Here is a 20076-nt window from a genome sequence, read left to right on the forward strand (position 1 = left end):
AGGCACTCAGAAAGAACTGTGGATACTGTCAAAATGGCTGCTTGCAGGTAACAAGCTTCAGCAGAAGCTACGTGCTCAAGACAGAGGTGAACAGTACATAGCAATTCTTCAAGAAGAAAAAGAACATGGATGTCTGGCACTGTAGCTTTAATGAAAGCAGCAAGTGTACAATGGATGGCAATCACATGTCAATACACAAAAGTATGTGTTCACGTGAAAAAATAAAGTACTTATCGTGCTCTGCTGGAGTGGGGAGGCAGCTGTGGGCGCCAGAGGCCGTGCACCCTCTGGCACCCACAGATTAAATATATTTACAAATGCCCAATTCCAAAATGTGTACACAGACAATATTACCTGTTTGCAAATGCAATAAACTGTATGGGTAATACAAAGTAGAAAAAACCTTTTATCCCACTTTAAAATGTATCAGAGATTAAAAACTAACTAACAAGTAACTTGTCTATAAATCTTATCTAAAGTTTAGATAGTTTACACAGCAAATCTAGCTGCAAACAGCTTCAACAGTTTATGATTATTTATACCTGTGATACAATGAGAGCGTCCGTGTTCTGTTTGTCACATTACTCACAGGTAAGCTGATCTGTATCTCCAGCCCTCAGCCTGTTAAAGGGAACCAGAGATGTTGGGGGAAAGGTTTTATACATACCTGGGGCTTCCTCCAGCCCCATAAGCATGGATCGCTCCCACGCCGCCGTCCTCCGCTGCCTGGATCTGCCGGTACCGGGTCCCGTCATTTCCGCGAGTCGGCCAGTCGGCTGGCGGACGCGGCCAATTGTCCGCATCACAGGGGCTCCCTCTGTATACCTACGTGTGCGGCTACAAACTGCGCAGCCGCATGCGTAAGGGTATGGAGGGAGCCCCTGTGCATGCAGACAATTGGTCGTGTCCGCCGGAAGTGACGGGGCCCGGTACCGGCGATACAGGAAGCGGAGGATTGCGGCGTGGGAGAGATCCGTGCTTATGAGGCTGGAGGAAGCCCCAGGTATGTATAAAACCTTTTCCTATTTTTCCCTATTCTTCCTCTCTGGTTCCCTTTAAAACCCCCCTCCTTTCGGCCTCTGAAATCTCTGGCTAGTAACCTCCTCCTCTTTCTGCCCAGACTGAGCTCCCATAAGCCCTTGCTACTAAGTCTCAAAGTGCCAAGGCTCTGTGGAGAAGTTATGGGCGAGGCTTGTTTAGTTTATAGAGAATTAGGCTGCATTTCCACTTGTGCGGTGCGAATCGCCGCGGTAAAAATTCGCATGAGGATGCGAAATTCGCATGCGGGTCCATGCGAATTTTCATGCGAATTCGCACGTGAATTCGCATGGATGACGATGCATGCGAATTTAACCATGGCAGTGCTGGTGTGCTTTTCCATTGTTTCTATGCGAATTTCCTATTAAATACATTGTATGCGATTCGCATAGCGGTATGCAGTATGCGAATTCTGATGGCTCTGCCATGCGAATTTTTTCTGCACAGAAAAACGCAAAGGAATCCTGACAAGTGGAAACAGTCCCATTCACTTGTATTGTTATGCGAATTTGCATGCGAAAAACGCATGCGAATTCGCGATAGTGGAAATGAGCCCTGAGAGTATTAAAGTAAACCAAAAAAAGTATTTGGCTTGAGGAATGCCCTATAAACTATATGAAAGAAAACGCAATTATGCAATGAGTAAAAGGTTATCTCGGATCCACTTAAGGCCTCTTGCACACTGCAAGTGATTCCGATTCAGATTCGGCTTTTTAATCAGTTTTTACATCAGATTCAGATTCCGATTTGCAGTGTGCAGGGAGCAAACTACAAATCGGAATCGGAATCGGATGTAAAAACTGATTAAAAAGCGGAATCGGAATCACTTGCAGTGAGCAAGAGGCCTTAAGAGTAAGTTCACACTGGGACGTGCACGTAGACCAATGCTTTGCATTATGCCATCGCATTCCACCTTAATGCTAACATGCCGATGTGAACATTACCATTACAATATAATTGCATTGTGTTTGCAATGTGATTGTATTGTCCAATGTAATGCAAACAGTTTAGCAGAAATGAGAATTGGCTTTATTTTGTCCCCTATTGGATCTGAACAGTAAGTGCAAAACATAGCCAACGAGATTGCCACAGACCCCTCTTATGCTGATGCTGCCCACTATTTTTCCAGATTTTACCTTCAGGACTTGACCCCTTTATCTACACAGTAAAACCCTTGTTATCCAGAACTCCGTTAACCAGAATTCTCAAGCAACCAGAAAAATTCTGGCCTTGCAGGATGCATAAATCTACTTTTACATCTCTTTATACAGTAATAAACCTCTGTTACATTAAAGACGACCTCCACACAAAATATACAAATCTATCGGCGCTGCTGTAATGAAAAGTTATATTTACCTCCAGAGTCTTGTCACACAAAGCGTCCCGAAGACCCCACATCACTCCACTTTCGCTGCTTGGCCCTGCCTCCCCTCTGAGGAAAAATGCCAAGCTATTTACTTCAGTTACCTCGCATCACTACACTTCCACCGCTTGGCCCCGCCTCCCCTCTCTCCGCTTTAAATGGTATGTGTATAAATTCTATGTGACAATGTGCTGTTATGCAACATGAATAGATACAGTATATTTTCTTGCCAGTAAGTCACACCGCACGAAAGGAAAAAAATCTGTCCATAAAGCGCATATTTTTCTGCAAAGGCCAGAAGCTAGCACGAAGCTCCAGGAAGGAACGCATTAAGCAGCACTCTGAACAAGGCCACCCCATTGTAGAGCTTTCTGTATGTACACAGATCTATAAGCGGTAGGCCCTGAAGCCTCTTTGCATAGATGTGTCCATGGCAAACAAAGACTTTACCATCTGCTGCCTTCTCTTCCCTCGCCTGATTATACTAATGCACTGCGAAGAAAATTACATCCCTAACCCGACTTCAGTACAACTAATTGCCCTGAAAGCAGCCACCACACATCACACAGCGCTAATGTACAGGAAATCTTTAGCACGTTGAAATATTGTGACCCAAGTCGAAAATCTGAGGATTTCTATACAGAATAACATGTTCAGCTGTGTTTTCACAGCAAAAGATACTCTGGAGGAAACGGTTACTATAGCAACGTGGGAGCCTGGAGAGCCGAGATGCATGCCTGCCCGAATTCAAATGTTTGCTATGGCAAATGCCTGCATGAAAATTTAATTGTACAGACAATGCAACAGGGCTCAGAGTACACAGGCCCCGGCATAGGAGTGTCTGGTTCAGCTGTTGCCAGCATCTGTACAGGGAGATAGCAGCCACTGCCCCACAGGACTGTTATCTGCACAGAGACGGAGATGCCAGAACATCAGCCTGCAGCTCTGGTATTCAGCAAACAGAACCTGCTGCACGCCTATCACACACATACAACTAAACAGGTCTCAGTTACCCACACTGGGAAACGTAGGTGAAATCCAAACTGATCAGCCACAACATTACAACCACTAACATTCATTACAGTGGCAACTGTCAAGGGGTGGATATACTATTCTTAAAAAGCTTAAAGCCCTTCTACTGCGCAGGCGCGAGTCTGCAACTGCACAGTAGAGCTGGCCCGATCAGACTTGGCTATTTTCACCAGAGCCGGAGTGGGAAGCTGCTACTGCGCATGGGCATAGCACCGAATGATCTTGTTATTGTTTTCATTAGTTTGGGGTAACATAGCTGGATTACAAATGTGCCCAGGAAAAGCATGGCAACACACACTTCTGATTATCTGGGAATCATTTTGCCTTCTTCCAACATCAGTCAAGCTTTTGTACTTTATAAAAACAACCTGAAGTATCACTGCACAAACTAGGCGGCTGAATGATAATGATTCTAGGGGATAGATAAATGGCTTCTCGTCTCGGCAGCAGTTTGCAGAAAAGCCAATACGCCGTCAGCCATTAACAATGCAGCTGACGTAAGGTTGTATAAGAGAAGCAGCAGTGAATTATCTGTCCTCTACCACTATCTATATAGGAGGTGGGTAGGGATGGTGTTAATTCTCAAGGGTGCCTATATCTGGGGACCCTTCATTTTGTACTATGGGGGCTCTGCGGTTTGCAGCTACACCACTGGTTAGCTACTCCATTAATTCATGTTCATGTAATTATATATAGCTGTGCTTAAAATCTCTTATCTCTTAAAATCTAAAATGGGACCTTGCTATGAAACAGAGAGGGAGGAATAGATAACAGCTGCCCCCCCCCCCACATCTTCCCCCAGCAAGCAAGAAGAGGGCGTGTGATGAAAATGCCGCACCCCTCCCCCCAGAAGGAACTGCTGTGTGATGGCGGCATGGCAACTTCTAGAACGCATCAGGACCCAATCAGGAAGTGACTACAAGACACCATTGCTGTAACATCACTAGCGTTTTAGAAAGTGCTTAAAAAGATCTTCAACCCAGGATTGAACTTCATCCCAATCAGTAGCCGATACCCCCTTTCCCATGAGAAATCTTTACCTTTTCTCAAATAGATCATGAGGGGAGTCTGTGGGGCTGATATTTTGGTGAAGCCCCTCCCACAGTGTGATGTTATAACCATGGTCAAGATAGTTTCCTGTCTGTGAACCTTGTTGCACTGTGGGAAATAACGACTGTTTCCATCTGCCAAGCAAACAGTACCTCCCACTGTGTGTATGTATATCTATAAAACAAACAACTTTTTTTTTTTTAGCCTATTGCATTTTTAGTGGGTGTGTTTATAGAGAATGACAGTTCTGTGTCGTTTTTTTCTTGTCTGCCAGTAGTAAAGATGATTACATGCTGGTTTATTGTGTATCAAACATCATCAACGGATTACATGGTGAATATAAATCATTTTTTGATCTCTTTTTTTTTATTTTTTAACTTCTTACTTTGCAATGTATTGATTTATTTTTGTCCCCTGCTACTGTTTTTTGGTAAAGTTCCTCCTTTTCAACCCTTCCAGGGAGCAAAGTGTGTAAATCAGTCATAGTATAAAGGGGCGTACACACGTCAGACTTTTTCAAACTATGGGTCATCAGACCCGTCCACGGGGCGATCGTTCTGACGACAGCTCCACGTGAGTATAGGCTGTCGTCAGACTGATAAGACTTATTTTGACTGATCAGCCCTGGAACCGCTCTGGAAAAGTGCTTAGAAAAGAGCTTTTAACAAAAACACACCACCCACCCAAGCGCCGGGAATCGCAAAAAAATTGCATCAAAAAACTTCCAACGCGAATGTTAACATGATCGGAACGCAATGTGAACAAGGCCTAAGTGTGGAGATCCATATACTGTACCTATTAAAGTGCTGAGGATTGGTTCTATTCTGTGCATCTACCTTTGTGTATTGGTGACCACTGGCAGCTTGTGTTTTTGAGGATGAACGCGTACAAAGATACATGTTGACACCCGCTATAGCGTCCTGTAACTGTGGTAAGGCGTGCATTGATACGTGTTCCTAGTTAATGTTTAGGTCGGTTTCTCAATCATAAGTAGTTCGGACCAGTTGGATCTTAGCCATAGACCCTGAACAAGCATGCAGTTCAGATGTTTGACAAAAATCTGACTAGCTGCATGCTTGTTTCATGTGTGTGATTCAGACACTACTGATGCCATAATGATCTGTGGTACTGCCAGGCAACTGGTATTGTTTAAAAAGAAATGCATATGACAGCCTCTGTATATCTCTCGCTTCAAGTTCCCGTTAACCTTTCCATGCAGTTCACCTGTTCATGTGAATGAGTCCTATTATGAACATTTTGAGCAGGAGAGGAGTATGAATAGAAGCGAGGACTGTGAAATATGAGATGAATTGAGATATGCTGCATACAGGGTAACAGAGAACCCTGTGACATTGTCAGCCACTTCTGTCTATGGAAAGCTGGGATGGACATAGTAGGAATACAAGGGGCTGTATTCTGGATACAATAGCACCCTTCATAGCCTTCTTGTGTCTGCAGGCAGCTGAGGCTACATGTAGTACTGCCTCTACTGGGGAGAGAATGAGTGCATAACAAGGCAATGCACAACATACTTGCTCACAAAAGGTTATTACTTACCATGAAAGCTCCAAAATAAGGTCAATAGTTGGCAACATTAGAATAATCAGAATAAAGGTGTTCTACATGTAACGATGTTGCAGTCCGATCAACCATCCGATTTGATAATTTTATTGAAACGAATGAAAATCAATGGCACAACAAGCATGCCCAATCGGTGATGTAAGTGATTTTGAGCCAAAATCAGTTGAATATGTCGATAAGATCTTGGTCGACAGTGCTCGATTGCATGCACAGTGGTAATGGTGTTCAATACCGTACTGACTGGCGAACACAATGGGCGCTGTTTGTTTGGCCACCCCAAGTATAAAGATCCCCTTCAGTGCCCGTTCGATGCAGAAAGTCACCTGTCCTGCTGCCGTGACTCCTGGCCCCCTCCGCCGTCACCCCCATGTGGCACCAGGCACGTGTGTGACGTCACAGACGCCCTACATGGTACATGCACCACTACCTGGTAGTACTCAGTGCAACGGCAGACACGGGGGTGGTGGCAGAGGAGGGTAGGAGACGCAGTAGCAGGATAGGTGAGATATTACAACGCACGGACACCAGGGATGGGGGGGAAGGGGGGGGGGGCACAGACATTTAAATTTTGGGCAGAGGCAGTGCTAGGCTGATTCTTGATAGATTTCATACTGAAATCAGAGACAGCTAATTTTGGCGCAGAGCTGCCCCGATGACCTGAGCGACACTCAATGACTAATTTGGGCGCCAGCGATTGTTGGAGCTCAAATTAGAAAAAAAACATAGGTCATTTGAATGACCTCTTTCGAATTATGAGTAGGGATGGCCCTGTCTAGGAGAACTCATGGAGAAGCAGGTGATCAGTTTGATCAGCTGATAGATTTGTAAGGCTCTGATTTGCTGGTCATGATCATGTGTTAAACCAGGAAGTCATCACAGCAAATCAGAACCTTACAAATCTATCAGCTGACCAAACGGATTACATGCTTCTCCATAAGTTCTCCTAGGCAGGGCCATCCCTAATTATGAGTCCCTCCTCCCGAGCTGTGACAACTCGGCGGGGGAGTAGTATTAATGCCACTCCGGACTTTCAGCAGGTCCAGGGTGAGCAGTCTTTCAGCTTCACCTTGCGCCAAAATTTGTCCACGCTGATTTTGAAAGTATGCCTGAAATCTATAGAGAACTGACCTGCGGGGTATGGGCAGGCAACAGATCTCACACCGATCAGAGAAAAAGATCTGTCTATTGGCCGATCTGCCCATCCATCGCTAGATGTTCACTGGATTTATTTCTATTGTATTGTAATCCAGATTTTCAGTAAGCACAGCAGCCAATCAATAACTGGTTTTCATTTTATAAAGTGCAGTAGATAAAGAAAGTCATTTTCTTTGTAACCTTTTTAACCTTCCTTAACTACTTCCTGGCACTATACAAAGGGTTTTATTTGTGCAATTGAGAAGCTATTTAACTTGCTTCCCCAATTAAAGAAAAATGTAAGTCTTCATGGAAAGGATAATTAATAAATATCTTCCGAGTCGGGCCAGCTTGTTAGGGCCCTTTCACACAATATTTGTGCTTTTTTGTTACATTGTAACGCAACGTACAATCTTTGCCATGAATAGCAAGTGTAAAAGGACCCATTAAAAACAATGTGGCCAATCAACACCAACAGCTGTGCATAAACACCTATGTTGTGGAAGGTGCCCAATGCTGCTTTTCCACTAGGAAGCGCAATTGCACGCACAATTGTGCTGTGATCCTACATTTTCCAATCGCCGTGATTGCACCATGAACCCTCAGGAAGCGCAATCGCACCAAAAATTGCACAGCCCGGCGATTGCAATTTGCAAAACATTGAAATGTGATCATGGAAAATGAGCACTGCGATTTACATGTAAATCACGGTGCGGTTGCAATCGGAAAAACGTCCACAATCCGCTTTTTGGAGCGGATCTTGGCTAGTGGAAAAGAAGCCTTAATCATGTTAAATGGATATGGGTGATTTCATTATGAAATCCTGTAATTTAATGATACTGTGTACAGAACTCATTGTATGCAACTAAATATGCATCCCATGCTGCCTGTGTGACATCTGATACTGTATCAACAAAGACTAAAGTCTTCAAGCAGGAGAATTAGCCATACTATGCCTGGGGAAAAACACACATATATAAGTAGATAAATACTTGATCTACTTACCCGGGGCTTCCTCCAGCCCCATAAGCATGGCTGTGTCCCTCGCCATCCTCCTATGATGTCCCGTTCAGCTGCGGTGAGTCCCGGTAAGTGGCGTCAGTGGTGGACCTTCTGCGCATGCGCAGACGTTCTGCGCAAGCTCAGAAGGCCCCGGATGACATCACTCAGGCAGACGGAGTCCGACTGAGCCGTGTACCGGAAGTTGACCGCGGCTGAACAGGAGATCCTAGGAGGATGGTGAGAGACACAGCCATGCTAATGGGGCTGGAGGAAACCCTGGGTAAGTAAGAAAAAATTCAGGAAGACTCATCTCTGAGTCTCTTTAACTTGTTTTCTTTTCTTCTCCAATCACTGAGTCACCTCAGCCTTGCTTGTAAACATGAGTGAGCAGAGGATCATGTTTCAGCTAAGCAGCAATCTGCTCAGCCAATCAGTGAGAAGCAGGAAGGTGGAAGGGTCATTGCACAGAAAAGAGCCTGGGGGACTGAGAAAATATAATAACAGTGGAGAGATTCCTGAATAGATTGGAGAGCTTGTACTTGCAGGGAGAGATTTCTGGCAGCATTTTAAACACACTGCAGTTTTTATATAGAATTTGGTTTTGTGGCTGACAATCCCGCTTTCAACAAAAGACTACTATTGTCATATTGCGTAGATTCAAGGGCGTAACTAGGCCCCACCGGGCCGCCCTGCAGAATTTCAGAGCGGCCCCCCCCCTCCCCGGAGCCCGCTCGGGGTCGTTTTGTGGGGGCTGGAGGGGTGGCAGCATGAGGGGAAAGCCTTGGCCACAGTCGGCAGGGAGAGGGGAAGTTCCCCCCCTCACCTCGGGGCTCTCCCCTCTGCGCTCCCCTCCAGCCTAAGTCACAGTGTGGGCAGCAGCGGGCAGATACATACCTTCCGTGCATTCCACCGCATACTCCTCGCTCTAGCGTCTGACGTCACTTCCGGAAGTGACGTCACTCCCGGAAGTGACGTCACTCCCGGAAGTGACAACAGACGCTAGAGCAAGGAGTATGCGGTGGAATGCACTGAAGGTATGTATCTGCCCGCCGCTGCCCACACTGTAACTTAAGCTAGAGGGGAGAGCCCCGAGGTGAGGGAGAGGGGGGGGGGGGACTTCCCCTCTCCCCGCCGACTGTGGCCAAGGCTTTCCCCTCATACTGTCATCCCTCCAGCCCCCACAAAACGGCCCAGAGCGTGCCCCGGGGGGGGGGGGGGGCAGCAGGCCCTATTGTTACGCCACTGCGTAGATTTGCTTGTATACAGCAAACTGTTCTGGTGTGTAATAGACCCTAGGTTCTTAACATGTGCTACGCGTACCCCAGGGGGTATGTCTGATGGTTCCAGGGGGTACTCGGGCTTGATATAGTTAACCAAGACTAACAAATTTAAAGTTTTAGAAAATGATAAATCTGAAACAACACCTAATAATATTAATAGTAAATACTTGGAAATTGTTTAGAATCAATTATAATGTACTACGATTAAATATAAAATGTCAAGGGGTACTTGTGATAATGTTTACTATGCCAGGGGGTACTTGGTGAGTGCAAGGTTATAAAAGGAGTACATATCAATAAAATGTTGAGAAACCCTGTAATAGACAATGCCTAAGATATCGGCCATCCAGACTGTCTGTGAACAAGAAGACAATGGCCAAAGGTGGCCATACATCTAGCACTTACGCAGCCGATTGACCATCCAATTCAATAATTTTTAGCGATTTGGATGCAAAATGGTGCCACCACAGGCATGCCCGATCGACGATTCGACCAATGCCTGCCCAGAATTGGTTGAATGCTGGGAAATCTCAGGGTCGATCGGGTACATGGCAGTAACTGCGGGCGATATCAGAATGAGCAACAAACTAAACAGGCTGATTCCTGATCAATTTCAGCGTGAAATCATTTGGGAAGTCCAAGGTGATGCCGCTCTCGGTGATGTTCTACGGTGGAAGGGGGTGGGGTGGTGCTGCAGTGCAGGGAGTTCCGTCACGTTTGTGGCTTATCTCATCGTCAATCAGGCATGCTCTTGGCGGGACAGACTTTCACCCAATTTGATAATTATCGAATCGCATGGTCAATCGGCTGCAAGTCACCTGATGTATCTACTTTCATCGTAGATTAACAGGATCCCAGATAGGTCTTTAAAGCTGCTGCTAACCAACACACACACACACGTCGAACTGAGAGTGCCTTGAGTCCAAGAGCTTTGGTAGACAACTCGGTACAGCTCTGTGGATGGAGACATTAGATTGAGGCCTCCTGTGAGTAACATTTAGTGACATGAATTATTCAGTGTACTCAGTAAAGCACTGCAGAAAAATGTCAGCACAATATAAGTGCATCATAATAATAATAAGTAATAATAGTTTGTATCCCAGCAACAAAAGATACTGTTAATACATTTTTAGTAATTAAAGACAATAGCCTTTTTTCTATTTTTTTGCCAAATTGTGTGTGATCTTGCTTGATTTTTTATCTTGATTTTGTTTGACCTGTACCTGTCCCCTGAAAAAAAGCATGGCAAGTTTTGCACTAAATGACCTCTGTCACGGGAAATTGTAAAATTGTAAATACATATACTGTAAAAAAGTACATTTCTCCTAGAGTAAAAATGAATTGTAAATTATTATTTTTCCTATGTTGCATTCATAGTAGGTAGTAAAAAGCTGGAAGATTTTGAAGTAGTCCATCTCCTCATGGGGGATTCTCAGTATTACCCTCAGGCTAGGTTTTCTCTGGGGTGCCGGGTCTGTTTCTGAATCAAATGCGGCATCTGTGCTTATGTGAAGACGCATCCGGCTTGCTATAGCTGTGCCATGCACTGCTATGAGGATCCAGATATGCTGGGCAGAAAACTGCAGTAGGCAGCAATTCTGCATCCGAATTCACACTTGATTCGCCGTGATTCTGCTGTAGTGGAAACGGGACTAATTCTTTACAAAAGCACTCCCTGGAAAGGAACTTTACAAAGATGTCAGAAAGATTTCCTACTTATTTGCACAAAATTTTGGTAGATGGACTGATCAACTGCAGTTTTTGCAAATAAAGAAATAACTGAGAATTCCCCCATGAGGAGATGGACTACTCCAAAACCAAAGACAGATGTGTTAGATATTCACTACCTACTGTAAGTGACATAGGGAAAAAGTAGTTTATAGTGCATTTTACTCTGGGAGAAATGTACATAGATATTTAAATAAAAATTGTGACAGTGGTCCTTTAATACCTATACATCAAAAAAAAAGTGCCTGGAAATTTGGGGACGCAGAAAACCTGACAGTAGAATATTGGTAAATTTAGTGATATTCTACTGTTAAGTGGAAACAACTATAGTAAAACATCTGTATTACATAGCAATATTTTACTACAGCTAAACCTAAGCCTATTCTCACACTGAACCCTCCCAATACAGATACCTATCATCCGCCCGCTAAGCTTAAAGGAACACTATCAATTAACAACTATCGATTAACATGTTTTTAACCTGGGATTGAGAGAGTTCCTGAAGTGCTGGTAAATAATGATGTATACAATTCACTTGCTTATCTCTTGTTTACTGTATCAAATCCCTTTCACTCTAAACTGACGGCAGTATGCTCTAATCTGACGGCAGAGTGAGCCATGAGGGGAGGGGGAATTACCTCACAGTGCATCTGTTAACCCTATGTGTGTGAGAGAAAATCCTGTGTCTTTGACTGAAGTGTCTGAAGAGAGCAGAGGAAATTTAACTTGTTATAAACATTTATAATTGTCTGTGGCACCACAGCTTTTCATACTTTTTTTTTTTTTTTTTGCTTTCAATGGCTGTGCATTGAAGCAGACACCCCTTTTCAGAATGATTTGTCCCAATTTTTATTTTCAGTTATATAGCTTTTTTTTTTTATAACATTGCATCATACTGTTACAGTTGCAGTTTTAAAACCACACTCTGTCTTTTAGGCCTCTTTCACAGTGCGACGTTAAAGTCGCATGTTATAAAAAATTATAACGCAGACTAAACGCACAGCAATACAAAGTCTGTGTGACAGTCAGCACACCGATCGCCGCCGCCCCGCGCTCCATCGCCGCTATCCGTCGCGCCGCATCGCCCCCCCCCCCCCCCCCAGGGGGAAGCCCTCCAGGAATTTCCTGATCGGAGATCGCCAACGGCGATCGAAGCGGGCGGGGGGATGTCACCGAGCAGTGGCTATCATGTATCATGTAGCGAGCCGTGGGCTCGCTACATGATTTAAAAAAAACAAAACTGCTGCGCTGCCTCCTGGCGAAATTAATTAGACCGCCAGGAGGGTTAAAGGACAACTGTAATGAGAGGGATGCCATATTTATTTCCTTTTAAACAATACCAGTTGCCTGGCAGCCCTGCTGACCTATATGTCTTAAGCAGTGAGAGAAAAAATACCAAACAGCATGCAGCTAATCTTGTCAGATCTGACAATAATGTCAGAAACACCTGATCTGCTGCATGCTTGTTCAGGGTCTATGGCTAAAAGAAATAGAGGCAGAGGATCAGCAGGATAGCCAGGCAAGCAGTCCATCGAGGGCTCCCTTTCCTCCATACCACTGCCATCTACACCTCCTTCACCTGGATAAGTATACCTCCACTTTATTGCACCCTATTGTCTATAGCATTTTCACGCCTGGTCTCACTTAACTTAACTTAGCACGTTTGCATTCATGGTTCTTTTTCATTCATTGCTTTTTTTTCAGCCTTGTTTATCTTATGGTTCACTTTGCTGTTATATCCTGCTTCATGTTTCACTTTTATGAGACCCTGTCATTTCATTATTGCTGCACTTAATCATACAGAGGTTGCTAAACCCGGGTTCAGATCCTGAGGGCGCTCTATTAATGAACACATCAGGTGATAGTTACCATTGTTCATTCTTGTGAGCTGCATATATCTAATTCATGAGGTGTTATTTTCCACTATGACAGTGATGCTTATTTAATGATGTATTGTGGTATGGCTGCTCTCTCTTAATTGTTTTTACATGTATAGTGGTGTATATTGCTCTAATAAATATGTTTATACTTTTTCATAAATATGTGTAGTGCTGGTCTTATGGGCTGAAACCTCTCTCTACATTGTTTGCACATTGTAAAATCTTTCCTCTCTCTGATTTACATTTTGAAATGTAATCAAATCAAACCAAATCAAAAATAGCTTTATTGGCATGACCAAGCTTCAATACAGGCATTGTCAAAGCAGGGGGAATGAGGGACATGGGTTGGGCTGGGGGTGCAGTGAGTTAGCAGTTTGTGGAAATTGGGGGGGGGGAGGGGGGTGCCGTTTTTATTTTATGCTCCTCTCGGTCTGTGGCATGCTGTGACATAGGCTATCATTCATAAAGCATTTCCGCATGCGGAAATGCTAAAAACAGCTGACTTTACCGACCACTCGGCAAAGTCAGCATTCATAAAGCCTCTTTCCGCATAAAAAAATGACACTACCGAGCAGAGTGATAAATCACCGCCTTGTGCGGTGATTATCCGAACAAATGTAGCAAAATGTTCATTCATAAAGATCACCGCAAGCGGTGAGAGGTCGGGAAGTACCGCTCCCTCTGATGTGGCGATACCAATGCAAGTGAATGGAGACACACAGACCTCCCAGGCAGCTGCAGCAGAGCGGAACACGGAGAAATGTATCAACTCGGCAGCTTCCGTGTCTCCGCCTGCCTACCGCCAGCCTACCGCCTGCCTAGTTCGGGGAATCTCCGCACTGCCACCGCACCTGGATGTTTTTTTATGAATGCCCACCCAGAAGTCTAAAACACCGCCAGCGGTGTTTTCCCGCACTGATTCCCGGTACCGACAGCTCCTTTATGAATGATAGCCATAGTGTGCAGAATTTTTGTCACTGTGGATGTCTCTTCTCCTAATAGAATGTAGTGTTTTCTCTCATCCTCTAATGTGTGAAAGTCTGGAAATAGTTCCATCAGTTTCTTAAAGAAGGTTTCCCTGGTTGCGGTATATTTGGGGCAGTGCAGCAGGAAGTGATTTTCGTCCTCGAGGGTCTTCTGCTCACAGTGTTTGCATAGTCTCTCCTCCCTGGGTTTGTATGTCTGTCTGTGTCTTCCAGACTCTATTTCGAGGTTGTATCACTGGTAATTTTATCAGGTGATCTGTACAGAATGTTTGTTACTGAGAGCTCTATGTGCATAGGGAGTTATTGCACGCTTGGCTGTTGGAAAAAGCTGTTATTTCCCACAATGCAACGAGGTTCATAGACCATGGTCATGACATCACACTGTGGGAGGGGTTTCACTACAACATCAGCCATACAGACCCCCCCGATGATCTATTCGAGAAAAGATAAAAATGTCTCGTGGGAAAGGTCATCATCTACTGATTGGGATGAAGTTCAATCCTAGGTAAAGTTCCTCTTTAAAAAAACAAACAAAAAAAACACACATACAGTATAGTGGGAGAAGCTAAATGGCACTTCAAGCCTGGGTAAGTCCGTGATAGTGCAAATGGGAAAAAATGGCGCAGAGTTAAGAAGACGGGCCTGTTGCGTTGCTCAGCAATGCATATCAATTTGGGATGTGCAGGGACAACAGACAGCACCGTCTGATGGGCACACTTATGCCCTGCCCGGCAGTATCTATTAACAATGCAGTGCTGCATGGATTTTATACGCTACCCAGAGTTGTCCCATTCAGTATAGGTGAATGGAGTCAGCATTGCAGAGAAGAGCAACGCAATGCTCCATGCTGCTCCTCTCAACACTTCCGTCTTCACAATGGAAGTTCCGGCTGTGAAGGAGGAAGTGTCGGGAGGATGGAATGCAGCATGGATCACCGCAGCAAGAGGCAGTCTACAGGTAAATTAACCCTCGCTGTCGCGGCCCCTCCTCACACACGTGAGTACAGTTTCATTTCTCACCACACTTGCTCTTACTCATCCCTGCTTCCTGGATACTCCTACAGCTCACTCTACCACCACAGGATCCCTCCTCATCTTGTGGCTGGCCTCCAGACAGGGCATGTCCGAGTGCAAGGCAAGTGAGAATCCCACAGATCAGACCTTTCCCTGAGAAGGGTTTACTGGAGGATTGGCAGAGGTGAAACACCTACAATCTGATCTACTGTAGTTGCAGAGGGAATCAAAACTCCTAGGAGAATATTACATAATGCATCAGGTGATATGTTTATTTTCTCTGATTGGTTGCTCAAGATCATGTGACCCAGTATCACTTTTGCTTGCAGTGTAGGTTGATGGTGACGAACCAATCAATACAGATTTATTATATGATACAATGATCAGGTGGTTTTCCATGAGCTCTCACCGCAGAACAATGGACCATATGCTATTATTTTTTTTTCTCCCAGTTATCTCCTACAAGCACCATTAAAATTATTTTGAGTATTTTCTTGCTTGCTGGTGGTTTAAAAAGCATTCTATGACAAGGTATGAAACTATCACCCAGGAGAAAACTCAGGAGAAAAAGTAAATTACATATGGGTCAATGTCTCCTAAGAAAATTGGTTGTGTCTTGTACATAGGTTATCTAAAGCAGACCATACAGATTCAGGCCAGACATCTATAATACCTGCTGCAGCATTGATTGCAATGTGACCAATTTTTCAGCAAAAAAATGTGATCAAATTTACAATTGGAAAAAGTTTGGTTGTTTGGATGACATAACAGCACAATTACTATGCGATTTATCTGCCCTCCTATAGTTTGTATAGGAGCTAAGCGCATGAAAAATGCAGCAGGCACAGCGATAGCGATCAGGAAAAATCGTGTCACAAACGCAGCGCACTAATGGAAACATTCCAGCATGGTTTCCCTCAGTCTGTAGAGTATCTAGCGTTTTCCCATCTGCAAGCGATCGGAATTAGATCACAAAATGCTGCTCGTGGAAAAGGGCCCTCATAAGGAAGTATACAAGAGTGTTTTAGATTGTCTAGGATGGGCTCAGTCTCTATTATCACTTTTATTATTTTTTATTTATGTAGCGCCAACATTTTCCTTAGCGCTGTACATAGTGCAAAACAAATATTGGGGAACGTACAGTATATACATGAGAAGTTCAATACACTGTACAGTCATGGCATCCAGTAATACAGGTACAAATACATGCATAGTTAATGTGTGAGCTATCACACATTTATATAAACTGTGTCATTTGCAACTGACCGGCACAGAGGTGCCAAGCGTATTTTGGACTCCATGCTGGTAAGTGACCATTTCCTATTTTCCAACAATTTTTTGCCTTCACCCCATTCTACTCCTTACCTATCATTCCCTCCCCCCTGTTAGAAACCATTACTTCTCTCCTACCTGTTAACTGCCCATTTCCCCCCCCCTCATTCCAATTTTTTCCCCCTCCCCCTATACAACATTAACATTTACCTATCGCACTATAGTTTTCTATCATAGGGATAAGGTTTCATATATATATATTTGGGATATTACAGATTGACATGAAAATCGCTCAGGAATACATTGTTTATGGTTATTGAAATAATTATATAACTTTGGATTTTCAGACTTTGTCCCACCTCATACCAGTATTGATAACATATAAATTTGGTGTCTTCGCTACACATTATTTATTGATACAGATTGTATAGTTCATAACTCCAGGGTCACGGTATTAGATCCTCTTATGTATAAGTCACGGTTGTCAATACCACATTATTGTCATACTGTTACGCCACACACGGTCTTCTAATTGTTGCTTTTTATCTCTGTCGTCATTGTTTAGTGTATCACTCCAGTTGTTTATTGTCTGAGGAAGCGGGATATTTGCCCGTGAAACGCGTTGCAACTTGTCTTTGGAGTATATAAATAAATTATTTATTACTTGAATCGACAGTACCTGTGTCTGTTTTGGGTTGGCTGGTCCACCACCGCATCCCGAACGTTTTAAACGTTTTAATGACTTTTATCCTACTGGCGCCTCTGTACAGCTCTACACACTAAAATTAACATACCGTCATATGGTAACTTACAGCAAAATAAGAAACAATAGGAGGGGGTCCCTGCCCTTGCCAGTTTACACTCTACGGTATTCATTTTTATTATTTATTTATGGTAACAAGGCCAGCCTATTATCTCCACAGACCTCACTAGATGTCTCTAGAGATTGACATAACAGCATTGTTTATCTTATGACCTGGCTGCATAAACAAGCACCCCCCCACACACACACACACCATAGAGCCAGCCCATCACAGAGATCACATAATAAAGCATAGGCAAGTGTGGAGCAGCATCACAGGCCAGTGCAGCACTGATCACACCGCCATAGTGGTACCTCAGTGACGGAATACTCCACAATGCTCGTCTAGGCTGTAATCCAATATTATAATGGCATTTTTTTTTATAGCACAACTACAACTATGAATTCTGCCCGGTAATAGAAAAATCTAAATAATTTAATTTTTCATCATTGTAATTTAATGCATACAATATCAATGTACAATCAATATTTTAGTCCATCGTCAGATCTAGTTTTCTATAGACGTAAAAAAATAACCATTACTACTTTACAGATATTAAAGAGCTGATCACAAGATTAGAAGACAAGACCATCATTATATATAATAAAGAGGTATCCTTGGATAATGGGTGTATCGTGTGTCATAATAGATCCATTTAATCTGGGATTACCATATAGTGTGCCAAGAATACTAAGCAATAGACTGGGTGCATAAGGCTGGGGCCAGACTATCATTCCTTTGTCCCCATAACCAGCAAGCACACAACACAAACCAGAACACATGAGCAGTAGTACTGCAGGTTTTATAAAAGCAAAAGGATGAACTGCTGTATCTATTCTGTGCTGCTTACCTTATCTAGCTGCAGTGTAGACCCAGAGCTGTGTATATTATGTACTTCTATAGAGGCTGTTCTAGTGCTGGCTGGGAAGTGCTGTGAGCTGGGGGAGGCAGCCAGAGGAGGGAGGGGCAGAGGGGAAGGCGGGGCTGACACATTCATCCTTCATCCTGAAGGGGAGGGAGACTTGTTCAAAATGGATTTTACATCCGTCTGATTGAATGGGGATGGAAGGTTATGATTTATTCATTAGGCGACGTTAGGAAAACAGGTTAATTTTCAATGGAAATGTGTGATGCCCCCCTCCCTGCTATATGTTTGTTCCTGTCCTCATTTGGAAGTAAGATTTTTGTTGTCAAAGAAGACACCTTATAGTACGCTAGCTGTACATAACTGCATAATAACAATCGATCTACCTTGGTTTGGTTGGTATTGATCAATTCAACTCAGTGGCGGCTCCAGGAAATTTTTTTAGGGGGTGCTATGCAGGTGCTGGACCAATTTCCAGGGGAGCTGACGACCTGCGGCGCGCGAAAACCTGCGGCGCGCGAAGCGGCGAAAAAAATGGGCGTGGTCATGACCGGATGAGGGCGGGACTAACTGTAATTTAAAGTGAACCCAGGGTGAGAGTGATATGGTGGCTGCCATATTTATTTCCTTTTAAACAATACTAGTTGCCTGGCAGCCCTGCTGATCTATTTGGCTGTAGTAGTGAACTGAATTACACCAGAAACAAGCCATGCAGCTAATCTTGTCAGTTCTGACAATATTGTCAGAAACCCCTGACCTGCTGCATGCTTGTTCAGGGTCTATGGTTGAAAGAATAAGAGGCAGAGGACCAGCACGGCAGCCAGGCAACTGGTATTGCTTAAAGGGAGATAAATATGGCAGCCTCAATATTATTCTCACCTCGGGTTCCCTTTAAAAGTGCAACGCAAAGACAGAGGGCCCAAGTTTTGGTGACCCTTTTCCCAGAAAATTCACATAATTGTGCAGGTTTTCTCAAGAAAATACACGTAATGTGAGCAGATTTTAACAAAAAACACGTCCAATGACCCCAATATGCACAATCGTTATCAGATATGGCTCCAATATGCACAATCGGTAGCAGATATGACCCCAATATGCACAATCGTTATCAGATATGACCCCAATATGCACAATCGGTAGCAGATATGACCCCAATATGCACAATCGGTAGCAGATATGGTCCCAATATGCACAATCGGTAGCAGATATGGTCCCAATATGCACAATCGGTAGCAGATATGGTCCCAATATGCACAATCGGTAGCAGATATGGTCCCAATATGCACAATCGGTAGCAGATATGGTCCCAATATGCACAATCGGTAGCAGATATGGTCCCAATATGCACAATCGGTAGCAGATATGGTCCCAATATGCACAATCGGTAGCAGATATGGTCCCAATATGCACAATCGGTAGCAGATATGGTCCCAATATGCACAATCGGTAGCAGATATGGTCCCAATATGCACAATCGGTAGCAGATATGGTCCCAATATGCACAATCGGTAGCAGATATGGTCTCAATATGCACAATCGGTAGCAGATATGGTCCCAATATGCACAATCGGTAGCAGATATGGTCCCAATATGCACAATCGGTAGCAGATATGGTCCCAATATGCACAATCGGTGGCAGATATGGTCCCAATATGCACAATCGGTGGCAGATATGGTCCCAATATGCACAATCGGTGGCAGATATGGTCCCAATATGCACAATCGGTGGCAGATATGGTCCCAATATGCACAATCGGTGGCAGATATGGTCCCAATATGCACAATCGGTGGCAGATATGGTCCCAATATGCACAATTGGTGGCAGATATGGTCCCAATATGCACAATCGGTGGCAGATACGGCCCCAATATGCACAATCGTTATCAGATATGGCCCCAATATGCACAATCGGTAGCAGATATGACCCCAATATGCACAATCGGTAGCAGATATGACCCCAATATGCACAATCGGTAGCAGATATGACCCCAATATGCACAATCGGTAGCAGATATGACTCCAATATGCACAATCCGTAGCAGATATGAC

The 20076-nt window shown here is 44.0% G+C and overlaps 1 protein-coding gene across 2 annotated transcripts in view; it reads right to left on the reverse strand.

The window, feature by feature from the left end:
• The window catches only part of PRNP (prion protein (Kanno blood group)), a 45512-nt gene extending 27403 nt beyond the window's left edge, over positions 1-18109 (reverse strand). The window contains exon 1 of one of the 2 annotated variants that reach the window (XM_068274822.1): positions 18013-18109. The gene's annotated coding sequence lies outside the window, so the exon portion shown is untranslated. Of the gene's footprint in view, positions 1-2394; positions 2416-18012 lie in introns of those variants that run through there. The other variant, XM_068274823.1, reaches the window with a different exon arrangement.
• Positions 18110-20076: the final 1967 nt, after the last annotated feature.

This window comes from Hyperolius riggenbachi, chromosome 3, assembly GCF_040937935.1.
Source record: "Hyperolius riggenbachi isolate aHypRig1 chromosome 3, aHypRig1.pri, whole genome shotgun sequence".
NCBI classification, from domain to species: Eukaryota; Metazoa; Chordata; class Amphibia; order Anura; family Hyperoliidae; genus Hyperolius; species Hyperolius riggenbachi.